Below are 18,868 nucleotides of genomic sequence, written 5' to 3'. Positions count from 1 at the left end.
GCATCATCTGTTCTCCTTAGAAACTTAGAGGAGGCTGTTTTGTGTACACAACAACACTGTCTCTGTTACAGACTTCTTTAAAGTCTGAAGAAAGGGATGTTGCGAAAGGGAACTCCTACAGCGTGCAGCTCATTTAGTCTGCCTTCAGGTCAACCCAGATGGAGGAGACAGGGCCCTCATGGCTCGCTTCACCTTCATCTCTCCCGTTCTGGGAAGGGTTTCATCAATGCCACAGAGAATACGTTCAAGGGTGCTGCATTCTTGAAGCATAAAACCCCTCTTATTTCACTACAGGCACAGCAGATCCAAGTGGATCACGGAGAAGGTTATCTGTACCTATATATAGCACCTCACAACTCAAACAGGTTGAAGACTGAATATGCAAATAAATGCATCTGAGGAACCAAAGAATGCAGTTTTCTCAATCACCAAGAATGCTCTGCTGGTTTTGATCTTCATTTCTGTCTGTCTTTCCTAAAAGAAATCTTGAATGGTGCTTATATATATTTAACTGTTTTTAACGTACTATAAAGAACAGTGAAGAGTTTACACTTCCCTGAACATGACCTGAAGGCTTCAAGTTTATTCAGGCAGGAAAGCGCCTATCTTTTTAAAGATAAATTATGTGACTACAGAATCAGATATAATTAATATAGTGTGTCCTCATTCTCCAAGGAGGGGAAAAAGAGAGAGATTATCACCATGAAATATCAGCCACAGATTAGATAGAGTATGAAAGAAAAAGATTAAAATGTGGATTGTGGCTCTTGTTCAGATACACATCTTTAGCGGAGTAAATTTCACCTAATAAGTCATTTTTGCTCCATCAACCAACCACTAATCTCTGGTAATGGTGTTCCAGGTTACTGACTGAGTTGAAATACATGGAAAATGAACGCAGCGTGCAGATCCTGGATACCTGTATTTGTGACGCTGTTGACACAGCAGAGGCTCGGTGTGCTCCTGCTGCAGCCATGCTTCCTGTTTCTATAAACATGCTCTGTTTGAAAAGGGGCTACTATGGGCACACATGTGCGGTTTATAGCTAGTTCTGTGCCAACATAAATCAAGCCCAAATGCCATCTCGGTGACATAATGTAAGACTTATGCTTAAGGGAGTCCACATACATAAGTAAGTGGGTTCCAAAGTAATTAATTTGAGGAGTCCACTTACATTTCAATCTCACAACCAGACAGACTGCCTCGTGGTTCCCTTGGCTTTTTAGCGTCAGACTCCCCAAATTTCACTCTTCCATTTCCTTCACTTCCTCACCTTTCAGGGTCAGAGCTTAACACCGCAAAGGGAAATGAAACAGAGAAAAACAAAACAAAACAAGCTGCGAAGCAGATTAAAGCCACATTTGACATTCAGAGGTACATGGTTCCTTTTTCAGCTACAGGTATGAAGTAGTAATAATTCCGTGTCCACAGCTTACAGTATAAACATGGTCTAAAAAAAATGGAAGTTTTCTAAATGCATCCTCACTCAAAAAATGTAATGGTTTTTAAAATGTATTCTATTTAATGTTCAAGTCAGCTGAACTCAAAATTGCTTCTTTTTGCTTAGAAATGGTCTGGGAAGTAGACAGAAACCCTCTTACACTTCCCTCAATTCTTGGTGCTCTAAATGCACCATCGCTGAGGGGAAGGTGTTTGCAGAGCAAGCCACAGAAATGTGTACTTCTGCTTGTTAGAGAGGATGGATTGGCCTGCTCTGCTCTGTCTGGCAGATGTCTTCTCCTGAGTGGGACCGAGACAATTGCCATCAACCTGTGGCTCTTGCAGAATTCCTGCTCTGACTGTGCCGTTAAGCAACACCACGTACACCAGTCTGCTCAGCAAAACTAACTTGCTAAAGTCAGGGTCCAATTCCTTTCCCAGGAAAATCAGAAAATTAACTCTTACTACCTTCTGTGGAGGCTGGACCAAACACAAGTGAAGAGACATGCAATTAGTCACGGGACAAAATGGCCCATCCAGATTCAAGAGGTGAGATGTTTTATGGGAGGTAATTAGCTTTTGCTTACCCAACTTATATACGCTGCCCTGAGTCAGTGGGCATGAGGCCATTTAGCAATTCATGGGATCAGCCTTAAACCAAGGATTCCCATGTTTTCGAAGCAGAGAAAGCTGGAACTGTTTCACACAGCCAACACAAAAGTTATTAGCTTGGTCCCACATTTCTCCCTATAATATGCTCACATCTCATGAGGAAGTCAGAGCGATTACAGCATATTTTTGCAGATCCTAGTCTATTCTTAAACTGCACTGTTTGCATATTTGTTTGCTCAATACTAGTGCAGAACCTGGTTCTATCAGACAGACTGCTTCAGCCTTCATGCTTTTTAAAGAAGAGAGGACGGTGTTAATACGGACATTTCCAATGAGATCTCCTCTGGTTCATTCTAAATGTTCAACCTCATTTTCAGAAAGGATGTCAGCTTTGCTTCTGATTTAGCCTGATGAATGTGCAGCAAGTGCCAGGGCTGCCTGAATACTTTATGCATGTATTTCTATAGAGGTCATCATTCTAGCATGATTGATACATAATGAAGGAATATGAGAAGCCAGTAAGAGAGGTCAGACTTCATGGACCTGGTGAGAAAGGCCCAGAAAAAGAACATGAAAGCTAGTAACAGAGTATAAGAAAGCATGGCAATGACTAACCTTTCCTGGTGAATAAGTGTTTACATAGCTAAACTTTTACTAAACGACTAACCAGGCAGAAATGAAAGACCCTCACTTTCAAGTTGATTATTGCATCTCTTCTTCTTTCTCATTTTGGGACCTAGAAAATCAAATTTCAGAAAACGGTGCCATGCTTTTGAAAACCCTAATACAATTTGCTGAACACCAGTGGCTTTTCCTACAACAGCTTAAACAGACACACAACACTTCCATGATTTTGAAGATCTGAGGGAGGAACCAGATTTTTCTTTTTTTGGTTACACTTGGAATTCTTCTTCTGTGCTTGCCTTGTGTCTGAGAGATGTAAACAGAGGAGAAAAAATATGGCTAAAGGAGTTATTCAACAAAATAAAAAAGTGCATGTGTACACTCATATGGAAACAAAGAAAACATGCAGAGAGTTAAATTTCTTATAAGAATCTCCTTTATTTTAGAAGAGAAAATGTAATGATTGTATGATTTTAATGTTTATGTAAAGATAATGAACAGGTAGAATAACTGAACAAAGCCATTCAACAAGACTAAACTTCCCAGATACAATTTAATTTAATTAATGCTCATATATGACCCTCTTCCTCATATCAGAAGACATTCAGTCTTCAGAAAAATCAAAATAAATGTTCAGAATTTAAAGGGCAGACTGTAGCTCAGAGGTGAAACGAAAGTAGCTTTTGAACAAGTCATCCCAAATTTAGAACCGAACTCTTCTCCTGCTGCAAGGCAAATGGACGATTCTTCCAACCCGGAGACAAGAGAGTCCTGAAAGAAAACGCACTTGCAGTAATCAGCCACATTGAACACAGTAACAAATGAGATGAGAGTGGAGGAGTTAAAATGGATGTGCAAGTAGGAAAGAAATGCAGCATAGACTTGAGGCTTGTCTAAATTCTTTCAGTGTTTAGGAAAATAAATGTCTTCCATCACATCCTGTCTCTTGCTTTCATGATCATTTTGCAATTTCCAAATTTTTACCAGCTAAAAAGAGAACAACACTCTACTTTGCATGTGATGGTAGGATACCCTATGCTGATGAGATGATAATCCTACACCAGATTAGAGAGCTCTCTGGTCCTTCTTGTATCTGTGGTTGTAAACACTAAGAAAAATTTAACAAAAAAGTAAAAGGAAGTTTGCAATAGGCAGCAATGGGCAAATCTGCCCACAAGAAGTTTATTTCTTCTCACTAAAAGTCAAAGCCTGATTTGCACCATGAAATAATTCCTGTGCCTTGCACAACTCTTAATTATTTTCAATCCTTGCTGTAGTCACTGTAAGTGTCCTCATAAACTGGATAAACGCACATTTTCCAGGGTTCTCCTGAATTCTTCCCGGTGATGTTTTGTGGCAATTAATTTCTTTTAAGATCCAGATACCTTCAAAGATGCCTTAATCAACAGCACATTCTGGCCTTACCACAGAGCTCCTGAAATTTGTATGCGTTAAGTCCAGACAAGCCGCTCTGAAACTGCAGACAGCTGCCCACAGGAGGGGCAAAAATGCAAGAATTTCCCATGCTCTCCCAGACAGCTGGTAAGCTCCCTGACCCAGCAACCTGCCCACCAGCTCCTGCCACGGATCTGGGCAGAGGAGGTTTAAATCCAGCCACTTACTCTCCCTTACCCTGCTCCAAGGAGCTGCACCCACCAGACACCGATCCCAGGAGATGTGCTGTGGAAGCCCACCTTCCCGCTGCCCCTGGGAACCAGGTTCTGGCTGCAGAGAATTCCTTCAGCAAAGAGTGAGGGACAAAGTAAGTGGGAACAGAGGTAGCAGGGACGCTCCCTGCAGCCTCCGCTACTCCCAGAAGATGTGCTTTTGGGGAGAAGGGGCAGGGAGCCTAAATTAGTGGGTTTGAAGTTGGGGGGAAGAGGTGGAATGAGTCTTAAGAGAATGTGGGAGGACATGGGAAAGAAACTCAGGGAACTGCTGATATAGATCCTTAGGTCAGTATAATCAGCAAAGGATCATGCAATAAGCCAGGAGTGAAATCATGGCTTGAGCAATGATTTTGTGCCACCAATAAAATCCTGTGGGGAGTAGTCACTGAAAGGGTAGGCTTAGCCTGGGTTTTTCATATTTAGGAGCACAGGCAGCTAAAGAGCTGAGGGGAAATGATTTATGAGGACAGAGCTAAATGCTTATTGCTAGGTTAAACAACAAGTAAGGGCAGACATAACAGCCTACAAATACCCATAGGAGTAAACGTCAGGGAGTGTGAGGAATTGTTTTGAACAGCAAAATAAATTTCCTAAGACTGAGGTGCAGTGGCTTGTGATACACTTGCCCAAACAGCTGAAGTTTTGTCAGTCACGACTAGCCTGGGCAAAGCACAAGCAAATGAAAGGCAAGGAACAATTCTGTGTTGCTGGACAGGTGAAAGAGATTATTCAAATCTTTTGTGTTCACACGAGCTCCACTTCTTCATCACCGGAGAAGCTATCTGCAATGTTCAGCAAAGTATATAGGAGTTGGAGACAGCATTCTGGAGATATACTGCAACCGCCTTTCCCATTACGACTTTTGTGATAGCAGCAATTACAAACCTTATTTCATCAAGACAGTTTCAGGTTGATTGTATAAATGAAGAAGTCACATAGCTGCTATTGCAAAGGAATAAGCACACAAGATCACTCATAGCTAGAAAGACTATCCGCCACAGCAGTTTCACTACAATTAACATCAAATTTATCCTGCGCAGAGGATGAATGTTAAAATTGTACCCTATCTCATGGCCCCTTAAGCCCCTGAAATAGCTCTTGAACGGACTTGAACTTTGTTCTGTGCTGAGCACCTGCATGAGGGGTGAGATCCAGCCCAAGGTCATGTTTCAGGGAGGTAAGGATTTCAGTAAGAGGCCTGGGGAACGTACCTCATGTTCCACACGGGGGAAAAGAGCTGCTGGGGCTGCACTGAGCAGGAATGCAAGGGAAAGGGAAGGAATGAGAGGTAAAAAACAACCAACCAAAAAGGACCTTTGAACTTTGTTTCACAGCATGGCATTGCAAGTGTGGCAGGGTCAGGAATAAGAGGCTACAACTAGCAAGGTAGGAAGGGAGAATGCGATTGCCTCTGAATACCTCAGATTGCAAAATTATTGCCTAATTAAAGGAAATAAATACAGGTAAAGGGGAGAAAAGAGCTTCTACATAGTCTTGAATTGTGGTAAGGGGGAGGGGAAAGGAAAACTAAACCAAAGCAAATGCACAGCCACAGGAAACAAATGTAACCCCCAGATAACTTCTGTCTCCCTCTTTTCTGGCAGATGTCTCGTTCCCAGTCCCTGTGGATTGGTTTGTGCAGTGAGGAGGATAAAGCAAACAGTTTCCTTACTTCTTCCTGCCCTGATTGAGACACTGGATCACTAATGTGGAGTGTTGCTTAACTCAGGGGTGGCAGGAACGTAATTCTCACTTAGCCCTGACTCCTGAAAAACAATCCCAATGCTGGTGTCCAGTGACAAGAAAGAAGCTAACTGTTCCTTGGCCCCTGCATGGAGGAAGAAGGCAAATTCCCCGTGAATACCCCCAAAACTATACAAGACTACATTTTTATCAGAATGAAAAAATGAGAGGTGGAAAAAAAAATAGGAGCCATGCATGACTCCTCTGGTGAGGAGGGGACTTAGAGAAACCAGGAAAGCGGGGGGGGGGGGGGGGGGGTGTGTGTTTTGGCTGAGCATCATTAGGCTGGTCAGTTGATGGCTATGTGGTTTCAACACATGCACAGAACAAAACACATTGCTAAAGTGTCATAAAGAGAAGAGATGGATTTCAGAACTATCATCTAAAAACAAACTGTAATTTGTCTCCCATCTTAAGACTAGGAAAGAGTTGACCATCCTAGATGAAATTCCACTCAATGTCATAACAACATTTCAAAGCATTTTGGAGATTTAGGAGTCAATTAATGAGAAATTCAGGTACAAAAAACCCAAAGAAGCGGAGGAACTGTTTTTGTCAAAGGTTTACAAGTGGCAGGGAAAAAAGTTTTGAGGAAGAAAGGCCTTGTAATTAAATCCTTAACTTGAGATTCAGGTTATTCTTCTCACCTTAGTTTAATGCCTAAAACACATTCACAACAAGAGGTGCCTTATATATTTGTAAACACTGTGTTGCTTAAAGGTACATGATACAATATACAATTTCATAATCCATGGCATGTTGTCAGGAGGCTACAGTGGGAATAGCTGACTGACTATGCAGTAGCATCATTCCTGTGGTAAATATATCTAAGAAAATTCAAGTAGTGTCATGGTACACAAAATCATGTCAGGGAGAGATTTTGAGTCTATTGTGGCTGTTTCTGTGTTGAGGAAGGAAAGCGTTTTCCACCTTCCAGACTTGTTTAGGGCTTTTTCTCCACAACATTTTTTAGAAAAATCTTGAACAGGAAGCTAAAACAATTACGTGAACAGAGCCATACAGACTGTAAACTTTGACTTTCCCAAAGAAGCATTTTCTGTCGTACAATAGCTTGCAATGAGCGAGATACCTTCTGCCCTTTACCTTTGTTTCATTAGTTTTGTGGTTTATAACAACACATCACACTAAAAACTGGGGTAGGACACAAAAAGAAGAAAACAATCCTTACTGTGAATCTTTACTTTTGTCTGGAATCCTTTTCTGGATGTTTATGGCATCCTATAAAGTTGCTGAAACATGCCTGCTGTATTTTTAATTGTCATTTTAAATGCCAAAACCCAGAAGTCTTGCTTATATTGTATGCGAACACAGTGTCTGCTTATGTTCAAACCCTCAGGCACTTTAAATAACTCTACTGTACACAGAGAACGTTGTTCATTTTGTTTTTACAATTTTTGCCTGTGTAGAAGGAGCTCTAATGTCTTGAGAACATAAATGTATGTTCATAACCAAGGAGCAAGATCACAGCTGGAATCTACCTGAGCCTTGGATCATATTTCAGCAGTGGCATGAAGCGAAAAAGCAGCTTATTTCTCTGTTTAATTTACAAGAGCTACAACTGGAACAGCACATACTAGACTTACTGACGTAACGCACAGGTGAGTGCGTGTTACAGGTCTACCTCTGTGCCTGATCCACAGGGAATATCAGACTGTTTCAGCCAGACTTAAGAGCCATTACCACAGTAGCCCTAGAGGAACCTGGTCCGAACCCTGGTTTGTTAGTAAAGGTGGCAGCTGCCATAACAGACTTCTGTGTAGGCTACAAACTTGGGGCATAAAATGGGGGTCTTTTTATTGATTCCAGTGAGTTTTGTACCAAGCCTCCATTGTTCTGTCTTAAAGAATAAACCATTACAGAGAATTCATAAGCGAATTTGCTTTTTTCTTTGAAGGATTAAACAGGAGCAGATCGTAATCTCCTTTAAATGCATCTATTATTCATCAGTATTCAATAAGTTTTATTATGGGCTTAAAAACAACAGCATATATATCTTTATACTCAGTTCCAATCCGCTCCCTACATGTGTTCTGAAATTCAGATTTTATGTTTAGATGTGATTGATCATTAAAGTCACAGGGTAATACGTATTCCCTGAGTAAAGACACAGACAAGTATCTGGCCAATGTTCATTTTTCACATTAGTTTACTGTAAATAATCTTACATGCAATTTTGCCATTTCCTTTCTGTAGGAATCTCTGCAAGTAGGTTAGCATACTGTGGCTTGCAGAAAGCTGACACATAGTATTTATGAACAGAGAGAAAGTAAATTAATTTCCGTGTTTGATTCAACATTGGAGAAAGGCTTCTTGCAGTATTCATTCACCCACAGTAGTAAGGGAAGGTACAGTCCCTCCTCTAGTCTGGCCATGTTACCAGACAAGGAAAATTCTGCTGAGTTAGGACTACAGATAAGGGGTCTAAGAAAGACACACTTCATTTCTCAGTGTGCATGCCATACAGCCAGTCCTCTAATAGCTGTCATCATTTGTAACATGTGCAACACAGGAATAGGTGGAGAAATGAAGCCATGCACATAAGGTAACACCCTTTTCTTAAGCAACCACCATTTTTGCAATGACATGTACAAGGGTCATTTGGGGTTTTCCTTCCCTTGAAGTCTGGGTTTCCTGAGAGGAAGGAGAGCCGAAATACAGGAACAAGTGGCTGCACACCATTTCCAGCAGCGTAGTAGACCTTACGCATTGACACTGGTTTAGGAACTACATCTGAATCTCCAAACTTCCTGATGTTCTCCCTTTGAAAGGAGGGAAGACAGGGAAGGAGATGGGTGGAGAAGGTGAAGAGGTGGTTCTGTCCATTTAAAGGCCTTGCAAACACAGCAAAACTGCTCCCATAGCCTTAATCTACCATGAAAAGTAGGTTGCGATACAAGTGGGAAATACAAGGATATGTTTCAACTAATAAAATGCGCTGGACTCGCATCAAACTTCTGCTTAAAAAGCTGTTTATAATAAACAACGATTACTTACAGTATCATTGCAAGATCATTAGAAGGCTCAGAGATCGAAGAGCACCTGGTTCATCTGGTTGAGACCTGGAAAACACAGTGTCACATATCAGCAAACACCAGCAATCAACGTATTTTTTATGAGGGCTGTTAGAACAGGAGGAAATGTTCAAACCCAGACTGCTGGGCCACTCTGTGACCTAATCCTGGCCAGAGAGAAGAAAATCTGCCATTCACTAGATCACCACTGATAAGAGAAAAACTTCAATTCACTAGATAAGACCATCGGTTTGTCTGGGTTGTACTGCAGATCACTTTTAAGCCTCCAAAAGAGTTAATGGGACCCTACAGATAATAAATACATTATGCAGCTGTGTAGGTGCTAGGAAGACGAATATAGGTTGATTTTTACAAACTTAACCTATGCAGAATGAGTCATAATTTGCACCTTGCGTCATTCAATAAATGGGTCTTTTGAAAGTCAACCCACTGTGAATGGGCTGCTAGTTCTCAAAAAGCAAGAACCCTGCTCTCCTGCCCACAGGCTGCCTAGCTGTAGGATCAAAAAACTATTCTCCCTACATTACAATGGGATGGCAATAATAGGATCCAAACAAACAACTACATGCTTGTGGGTTTGCTGCCTCTCTCTTAAAAGGTCAAAAGGTTTTGACTGAAACAAGTTTTTATTTAATGAAAGATTAATTCTTAATCATAAATGTGTGTTCATCTTATTGCCACTTCTGCTGTGCCTTGTAACATTGTTTCTTTATTCAGTTATGCCTCGCATCAACTTTTTAATTAAGACCTTCATTAGGAAAACCTTGAAAGTTTAGATAAATAACATTTGCTTTTGTGCATTTCAACCGTAAGCTTCTGTGTGAAGGAAATTTTGCTATTTTGTAGTCACCCAGGGGGAAGAAAAGCAAGTAGAGAGGAGGTCTACATGCTCACAGGGATCTCAGCACTGAGGAGAAAGAATAATCATCTTTTGTTGAATACGAAAATAACGAAAAACAAAGTAAACAATACCCTTTTGTTCTGAACAAGAAAGGCAGGGCTTTAATAGTCTTTAAACGAGATAGAAAATTTCCATCCAAATGGAACCATGGAGTAGGTAGACACATTACAATGTTTTGGAGTTCAGTGATTAGATTTAATACTGTGCCAAACAGTGATTAGCTGATGAAGGCCGTTCATAAATAGAATAGAAACAAGAGAAATGTGGCTCCAGTATAGCATTGGGCCTCCAGTGCCTTTTGGTGTTCAGCTTTCTACTTTTATAACAGGGTCAAATGAAAAAAGTTTAATTTTATTTATTTCCCTAAGGAAACTCAGTGCAATTGTAAACAAAGGCTGACTGGTACATATTACTAAAACTTTAGCATTCAGGGTCAGATCCAAGAAAAGGGCTTAGGTACCAACTGAAGTGCAGAAATTTATCCTTTTCTTCAGCATTTTTCCAGCTTGCTAACTCAATCCCCCCACTCAGAGTACTGGTACACGTGAATCCCATTACAAGACACTGAATTCTCCTAACTCCCTGTGCAGGCAAAGTAGCATCCTAATTAAGGCTTCTGAGAGCTGGGTGCCTATGTCCTTTATGGATCTTTGCCTTAGTGCATTAAAATCCCCTGTTGAGCCCAATGCGCCACATTGTCCTTAAGACCGTACATACGTGACTAATGATCCAGGAGAATAGGAGCATAAATCCTTTTTAACTTATATGTGGTCTGTCCTAAGCCTATCCAACCCAGGCAGCAAGCATGTGGTGTGCAGAGAAGTCAGCAGTAATACATGAGCCCCACGCATCCAGATAGATCAGGTCGACTTCAGCAAATAGTCACTGGTTTTGCAGAGGACATGCAAGATCGTCCCCTGGTTTTACCAAATGAAAAATGACCCCCTGAAATCTGAGAAGTGACCTTTGAAGGAAATCAAATTTTCACTTCAGTTTCTGCTAAATGAACTGCTCCAACCCCTCCCAGTATCTTAAGTATCAGTATCTGAAGTCTCACATAATATAAGACTCACGTAAGTCTCACGAAATACGAGCAAAATTAAACTGAGATATATGTGCAGTAGAAGACATGACAGTTCTCTTTTCTTCCTTTTCTATCATCACCTATTCCTATAGTCCAAGCAAAGGCCATCATCATTTTAATTTGAAAGAAGCCCTCTTACTCTAAAATCTGTTTTGGACCAGAACTGTTCTTAGCTGCCTTAGTATGAACCTGCTGTCTTCTCATGGACATTCTCTAGCTATATTCTGATGTAAGCAAGATCAGAATCTTATTTTGGTGATAAATTGCAGGGTTATGTTAAAGGTCAACATTGGTGCCGGCCACAGATTTTAGTGCAATCTCATCTATTTACGGGGAAAAGAATTTACACTTATAAATTATCATAATAGCCACATGAATTTTTTAAAAGATGATAACTTGTAGATAATGTCTCAAGCACTTTGCTTAAAATTTTAAACCCATCCATTAATTAACAATAATTAATCACCAAGCATGTTACGTGTGCTAAGTTAGCTGCAGATTTCATAACAAGAAAAAAAAAAGTCGAAGAAGAACTAACTTGGAGTCTCTATTTAACACTTCAAATGAATGGTTTTGTAAAGCTCCTATCGGAATCCTCCGTCACGGGCAACTTCCTGACTGCCAGAGGGCCTGGGAGCTTTTCTCATCAGTGGGAGAACCAAGCGATTTGCACCTTAAGACCAATTTCAGACTTGCTCTTTGCGTATGGTTTGTGTTCCAGGTGGTGGTAAGAGGTAAATCCTAGGGGCTTTCTCCACAACGATCAAATGCCAAGAAGTGGAGCAGTTTACTGGAACAGCAGCAGCTTCTAATGTCTTTGCAATGACAGTTTTAACTAGAAAGGTACAATATTTTATATTCTGTGAAGCTGAGCTAGACCTTTTTGGCAGAGTCTGTCTGCCTACCAAGGGTGGGGTAGGTATTTACTATCTATATAATGACTTCCTACTGCAAGTGGGTCAGGTAATTCAAATAACTAGCCAAAACTGCCTTTGGTGGAGTCTGGTGGAAGTCTAGCCTGTAAGTAAATACGTCCCTCTGCTACGGAGTGCACATCCTCCGTCACATCACGTGATGTCTCAGCCATTTCCTGGTACTGCCACTCCAACAAATACTTCACTTTATCTCCCTCCGATTGTAACATCGGCAGTTTCACCACTGAGGTTGCTGTTGCAGCACTTTCTGGTGTCAATGGCCTGCTGTGAACTGAAAAAATACCTACTGAAAAAAACAGTCAAGCACTTGAATGATACCAGAGGCTCCTTCTTTCTCTGCCTTTGTTGTAGCACACCGGGCAATCATCCAGTTTGTCTGTTCTGCTTGTCCAGCTCCAAACCAAATGTTTCAGAATCCAGCCTGCACAAATAATCAGGTTTTAAACAAAAACTGCAGCAGAAGATCAGCTTGCTGCATGTGATCAGTGTGCTGCATGGCTTTCCCTCAACCTGAGCCTGGATGCCTTATGTTCAAACACACGGATTGTGTTCGTTCTGGCATTTGGAGTGGGGTGAAAGGTATTGTGTGTGTGTGGTGGGGTGGTAAATCCCAAACTTGGCAAGATTTCAGAGGTGCTGCCTTGCACAGTGGTTAAGAAATAACTCATTTCTGGTTGAAATGTTAAAAGAAAGGTATGAAGTAACTTGAATGGTAAGAAATAACTACCAGCTCCTACCCGGTTCCTTCAGGCACTATGGATGGAGCAGGCTGCCCTGGCCGGCGGCAAATCTCAATTCTGCACAAAGCAGACTCCCCATCAGCCCGTGCAACAGCCCCTGAGAGAGCTACTGGGAAAGGACGCAGTGGTTATTGAAAAGGCCCTGCAAGTATTCAGAATACAGCTGTTTGCCAAAAACATAGTGCTGTGGCTTTGTTCACTGTAAACATTTTGGGCAACACTGTTCATATTGCACCAATTCACTAAATTGTCTAGCTCTGAAAGTGAGTGGAAATTTTGACAAGCTTTGCAGTAGCAACTCTTGCTAAGAAAGTCAAAGTTATTCCAGCAGACTACAGTTGAACCACAAAAGGAGAGGTCCTGAGGAGCAAGGAGATCCTGCAGATGCAGGTCAGCATGACCAAGAGGTGTCACCATGTTTCAAAATTCAGTCCTTTACTGGAAACCAAGTCAGCAAAACAAAAAGATGTTCACAGACTCTAGTGGGCTCTGGATTAGACTGATGTCTTCTGGGGAACAGCTTCATGAATCCTGGCAGTTTAGAGTAGCTCTTTTAAAACAAAATTTCTGAAAATGAACAAGTTATTTCATAGATGAAGTATGTTATCATGAAAAGTTTTTGCTTGTCTATCTTTCAAAACAAGCACGCTCCTGTAAATAGCAAATGAATGTCAATATTATTCCTAAATGTATTTGAAAATTAATACTGCAACCATGTGTCACTTAAAAGTACTCTGTTTTGATCTTCACAAGGTTATCCCAGTTGCTTCGCCCCATAAAATTAACCACAAACACAATAGTGAATGAGTCAGAACACAAATCTGACTCTAGGAGAAGGGATAAATGCCTCTGGAGAGCACAGCAAGCAGGAGGCACGAAGCAAAGTTAAGGGTGCAGCAGTGTGTGGTAACAGTTGAACGAACAGGGACTGGGATAAAGAGAGAACACTTTTCTGTAAAAATTCTCCTTTATTTCAAGCTCCTCCACCTCCCACCAAGGCAAACGAGTCTTGCAGGGTCTGGAACACCTGATCTGACAGACCGAAGTCTGAACTGGAAAGATGTGAGCTACAAGATGCAAGCTCTGAGCAGGAAGGTGGCCCACAGGCTCTGGCACTTCTGCACAGCGGCTTTGAAAAGGGTTTCCAAGGGGCTTACACAAAAAGTCCTTTCAAAAGTGCTCTATAAAATACACCTGAAGAAAGACCGTTAGGAGGAGACTCGGTTTAGCTCTGTTCTCTTCTGTTTAGCTCAGGTGTTGTTTTTTCACACAGAAACACATGTACAGACTTAGTACACCATACAATGCCTCACTAAAGTCATCAAGCGGTGGTTATAACTTCATCCAAGATCAACAAGGTCTTTTTCCACAAGCAATCCTTTGTGTTTGGGAAGCCTTTGCCCTGAATTTTACTGTCTCCCAATCAACTAACAGGTGCTCTGCAGTCAAATGTGAGCTATTTAAGGGCAACCTGCATAACAACTTCTCGGGCTGGCAAGCAATCTTAAATAGTAGTTAGGTACTGGAATGGGTAAGTTTTACTCAGACAAACAGAAACACTCCCAACAGGAAAAGAAAGGGGGGGGAAAAAAGAGGGAAAATTATATCCTTCTTGGTTTCTATTTAGTTTTCTCTTTCATATGTTGGCATAATAACTCTCAAAGAAGAGAATGAGGCTCCCAAAACCAGATACTGTGGTAATCTGACATTATACAGTGGTTGTTCTTAAAACTTTCCAGTTTTGTTTTGGTCAACAACATAATGTGCTGATTGTATATGTGATATTTTCTCCGCTTTCACAGGGCACAGATAGCCATATACTGCTAATACTGAAAGTGCGTTATTCCGAACAATTTGACTTACATTTTTTTCCCTGGAGAAAGCACTTTGGGGTAAGAAAAAAAATTGAAAAAGCTCTCTCAGCTAGATGCCAGATATGTCATTTTGCATTGTAAAGCCACACCAGAATTTTGTAAGCCATGCAACTGCTCATTTGTGTACCATTCCCATATCAGATTCTTAAAGTCTGTATCTAGGATTGGTGCGTTGTATGGTATAAAATGTGATGTTTCTCATACAAAAGTCCCTGCTAAGAGCATTGTGTATATGCTGCCTTATGCCCCCAGATGGGTAGAACCATACCGCTGGTTTCTTTGGTCTAAAGGCACCCAGGAAAGGCTTCTGGATTCTTATAAATTCATGTGAACCAGAAGAGACTGCTGCTGTGCTCCACTACTGAAGGTCTTCAAAAAGACGTCAGCCAAACTCACATGTGGGAAAGGTGTCAGTGCCTTGAAGTTTATTCAGAAGAGGAAACAGAGACGAGAATATCAAACAAAGACAAAAAATGCCTCAAAGTCTGGTGTATGCCTCCAGTAACTTGCTGAATTGCAAGGAGCAATGCAGTGCTTTCACTTAGTCTATACAAGAGTAAGCAATAGGCTCCCATCACAAGCTCATCAGAGTCCCTCTACTCGCAGAGGCAGGAGGCACGGGGTGACATGTGGTCTAGAAGGCAAGTTGGTTCAAAGGTGCATGGGAAGGCCTATGCAAGTAGCATTCCTGGAAAGAAGTCTTGTGGTCAACAAATACGCATGAGCCCTCACGATCTCCTGGATGTATAAAGTAATACTCATTTGCTGAGATGCTATACAATTACTCAAGAGTGAAATACATCCCTGCATAAGTGCTAAGTTTCCAGGCAATGATGGAATTATATTATTCAGGAGATTGTGACATTACTGTAAGTGGCATCGTTTCTGCTACTGTAATGTTTCAGTCTGCATAAAAACAAAACTCTTACCTCTTCTCTGTCCTCTTCTTCCCCTATGCCAATACACAAGTACTGGCACTGCATCTCTTTTATATTTAATCATAACTATTGATATTTATGGGGCATGTGAATACATGGGCAGGAGAGACAAAGAAGAAAGATGTTCATAGGCACTGCTGGCTGTGAAACAAGAAAGGCTGTGTCGCAGGGAGCAAGTCAAACACATAAATAGCACCTATGGTGTTATAATAAAGAAAAGTGTTTTTACTTTGTAGCCTTAACTCTTGTTATACTAGGCCCGATAACACACAGACATAGGAACCAGTGAGAGCCAGCTGAGCTCCAGAAACTATTCCATAACATAATCCACAAAGCGGCAGGTAGGCCACAGCATCACAGATGCAGCTAGAAGACAGACAGCATTTTCCCATGTACAATAGGACATTTACTAGGATATATAGATCTCTGCAAGTGAACTGCCTCTGCCTGCACCAAAAAAAGGCATCTCTTGTGCACAACCAACTAATAGCTAGAATTAGATACACACCGGAGACAGTAGCTTACATCTTTTAAACCTGGAGATGGCAGCTTACATCATTTAAACCTGGACAGGCCTGCTAGACAGACCGGAGGTCAGCAGGTGCACAGACTTGCTCTTTGAAGACTCTTACTCAGTATCAGTTGTGCAACAGGTTATCAGCGTGGGTTGCTTCCGTATAAGGTCATGACCCGTAAGAGTGGAAAAACTTGTTTTGTAGTAGTGGAGGGATTTTCCTGAACTAGGTTAAATAATATTTATTTAACTAAAGCCTGCAGTTGCTGGAGCTGCTCTGGATTGACATTAGCATAGCTGAGATCTTTAATCTTTTTTCATCTGCTACAATGCAGAAAATCAGTGTCTATTCATTTTTGTATTCATTCAACGTTCATACCAGAAACTCAGAACTGGTTTTCTGGATCCCTCGATCCTTCGGACAGAGAAATGTGACAATTTCTCAAACCACAGGAAACTTAAAAATAGCACTTGTTCCAGCACAGCTACACATTGTTGTTCTTGAAATCTGGGTTAGAAAATACTTACAGAATCTCTAAAAGAGGCCTGAAGCGAAGCGTCTCTATTACTGCATTCCTTTATTTAAACAATTAACCCTGTGAATAGAAGAGCTACTGAACCCAGATTTGCTATTGATTTTGTTCCTTGAAACTAATTCCTACATGGATTCCCCACTGTCTAGTAAGTGCTTCACCTCTACTGCAATCATCCCCTGGGGAGAGGGGGAGGCACAAGTGGGAGACACAACTTGGGCCTCTGCACTGTATTACACTTTTTATTTTCACTAAACATCCAGGATTTTATTTTCAAGATGTCTATCCTTCTAATTTGAAGAACAGGTTGAAAAGTTACTGGAGGAGAAATTCAGACATTTCTTTAGCAAACCATGGTAAATATTCTCTCTGCCCTGCAAGCTTTATCATCTAAGGGAAGCAAGTGCTAGTGACAGTTTTGCAGAAATCCACTGGAGTACTCTACAAAGTGCTCTTTAGGATTACCTTCAGGAAGGCAGAACACAGACCTCACCTGGCACAAATCGACAGCCTCTACTGAATACAGCAATTTTGTATTTATTTACCCTTCACCCTCATACTTCAGGGGGACTGACAATGCTGTTTCCCCCGGAGGAGAAGACCCTCATAGACTAAAGTCGATTAACAGCTCCAGATTTGGACTCAGATGGACGCTACTATGGAGTGCTCCTCCCTGCTAAATATGCCTGCCAAAGTGTTTTATTAGCCCACACAGCAACTGCAGCTCCCTCCTTTCTCCCTACCTGAGCACACTTGCATTTAAGGATCCTCCCGGCTAGCAAAATTAGAGACATTACATGTTCCAGCAGCTAGGGTTTGGTACAGTCTAATAAAACAATAGAAGTAGAGCAACAGATGTGTCACCTTAATCCAGTTTAGAGACCTACATTTACTTAATATGCATTTGCCTATTTTAAGCAGCCTCTCAATATTATACACTTCTTCTCTTGCCCCCTTTTTACACTTCAGCTGCAATATTTCAACAACTAAGGGGATAACTTCCACTGCAAAGATACTTAACACTATTTTCAATTATAGTCTGCTTGTGAAGAGCCTACAGCTTCTTCTTCATAATTCTTTTTAAGTACAGACTATTAACAAAGGCCTGTAAGTGTCCGGACAGAATCCACACAGAGTGAAGAGGTTATGATTTGCAAATGATGCTTCTTTTCCACTGTAGGTGGATCAGTATGCGCTTGGGAGTAAATCTGCTATCTTTTGGGAATGTTTCCAGTTAACTCCATTCTAACCACATTTGCTTTGCTTGGTTCTGCTTCAGGAACTGAAACTAACTTGGCTCCAGCATTAAATAACTGAGCAGGAAATAGCAGAAGGTTTACCATATACAGGCTGGCCAGGGGTGGAGCGACATATTGAACTAAAAATACAGCAAAGATTGGTTTGGGGAGATTCAGATTGGTTCCATTTTAATTAGGAGATACACAAGTTCCCAGTGCTGGTGATTAAGTTATCTTCATTGAAAACACATTCACATATTCAAATGTCACCATGCTTCAAAAAGGGAAGTGTTGAGACATAAAAGCTTAATCCCCCCAAATGAGGATCTGGTCAAAAAATGCATTCTGCACTTCATCAGTTTGTCTCCGTGCCCTATAGCAGTTAGGGTGCCTCCCTCTGCCCCATCCCACATGCAAGTAATAGGGTTAGAGGAAACTTTTAGCTGCACATCAGAAAATTCAGTAATAATGCTAACGTGATAGGAAGTTTAATCATGTGTGGGGATGGTGTTTATTTTGAAACTGAGGGAAAGATAGGAATAGTCTCAACCACTCAGATGAAAAGGGGCAAGCAAAATACAATGCTGCAAATGCAGTATAAAATTTGAGGAAATTTTGGCGAGGGAGTAGTTGCAAACCAAGTCCCAAGTCATTAGCAGGAGAGAATTAAGTAGCAAAATACCCTTACAATCAAGAGTTCAAACCCTTCAAACTACTGTCCAATCTTTTAACTAACTTGTTATAAAGATGCAATAAAAGAGAGTTTGTGCCCTTAGCTACCTCTGATATACACTAAGGTAGCATCAGCGCAATCAGTGAATCAAGGCAAAACAAGCAGAAATGAAATCCAGTTCCAGACTTGGGTAGCAAACTCTAGATTTGACCCTATGTTATTCTCTGAACAGTGAATATTTTACTGTCTCCCAATCACATTCTGGAAAAATGAATCCTACTCCAGATCTTAACTGG

At 41.1% G+C, this 18,868-nt stretch overlaps 1 protein-coding gene across 1 annotated transcript in view; it reads right to left on the bottom strand.

The window, feature by feature from the left end:
• FGGY (FGGY carbohydrate kinase domain containing) overlaps nt 1-18,868 on the bottom strand; it is a 301,140-nt gene that overhangs the window by 231,456 nt on the left and 50,816 nt on the right. Inside the window, exon 5 of the mRNA XM_041127624.1 lies at nt 9,105-9,169. The gene's annotated coding sequence lies outside the window, so the exon portion shown is untranslated. The remainder of the gene's footprint in view (nt 1-9,104; nt 9,170-18,868) is intronic.

This window comes from Aquila chrysaetos, chromosome 12, assembly GCF_900496995.4.
Source record: "Aquila chrysaetos chrysaetos chromosome 12, bAquChr1.4, whole genome shotgun sequence".
Taxonomy (NCBI): Eukaryota; Metazoa; Chordata; class Aves; order Accipitriformes; family Accipitridae; genus Aquila; species Aquila chrysaetos.
The sequence above is the reverse complement of the archived record's forward strand: the minus strand, read 5'-3'. Positions and strand labels throughout refer to the sequence as shown.